Here is a 948-nt window from a genome sequence, read left to right as displayed (position 1 = left end):
GCAAAAAAATCCACTCCCAAAACAAAAAAACCCCAAAACTTAAAAGCACACAGAACCTTTGGCCTTTGGCTGTTATTTTCTCTTCCTCTTTGTGTTAACTCGTTTTCCCTTCCTGGTTTAGTTTTCAATTTTCAATCTTTCCCAAATGCGCCAGACATTACCACTCAGGTGAAATGTTATGAACTCAGTCTTGCCACCAGGTGGCATAGTCTTTTCGCTTAAGGATTGCTCTCTCTTCCTGTAAGTTTCTGCAACCATATTTTTAGTTGGAAAATCCACATCCAGCGATACTCCGGTCCTGTGTCATCTCATAATTGTTGATACGTTTGAGTTCATTGCTGATGTCACCATGCCAAAACATTGTGTTGAAGGTCTTCCTCTTTTTTGCTGATCTTCCACTTTATATAGCATGATGTCCTTCTCCAGGCACTGGTTCCTCCTGATAAGCGTGTCTGAAGTATGAGAGATGAAGTCTCACCATCCTAGCTTCTAAGGAGAATTTGGACTGTACTTCTTCAAACACAGATTTGTTACTTTTTCTGTTAGTCATTTTGCATGCTGTATGCTCTGCATAGTGATAATGAGTCAGGTTGCTAACCTCAAGGTCAGCAGTTTGAAACTACCAGTCATTCTGTGGAAGAAAGATGAGGCTTTCAGCTCCTGTAAAGTTTTACAGCCTCGGATATCCTATACAGGGTCGCTATGAGTTGGAACTGATTCCGTGGGTACATAACCATCACCACCACCATGCTCCACCACATTCATAGTTGTGTTTGCAGGAAAAGTAACTACCCATGTACCAGTATCTTGTTTCAAACTCATATATTTGTGGAATACACACACACACACACACACACACACACACATTTATGTTCTACAGTTCCTCCCATACCCATTCAGCCTGTGTCTCTGTCCATGTGTTCTAACTGCAGAACATTGTTGTTGATT

Source organism: Chrysochloris asiatica, unplaced genomic scaffold (genome assembly GCF_000296735.1).
Source record: "Chrysochloris asiatica unplaced genomic scaffold, ChrAsi1.0 scaffold00444, whole genome shotgun sequence".
In the NCBI taxonomy this organism is placed as follows: domain Eukaryota; kingdom Metazoa; phylum Chordata; class Mammalia; order Afrosoricida; family Chrysochloridae; genus Chrysochloris; species Chrysochloris asiatica.
Note: the sequence above shows the minus strand (reverse complement) of the source record.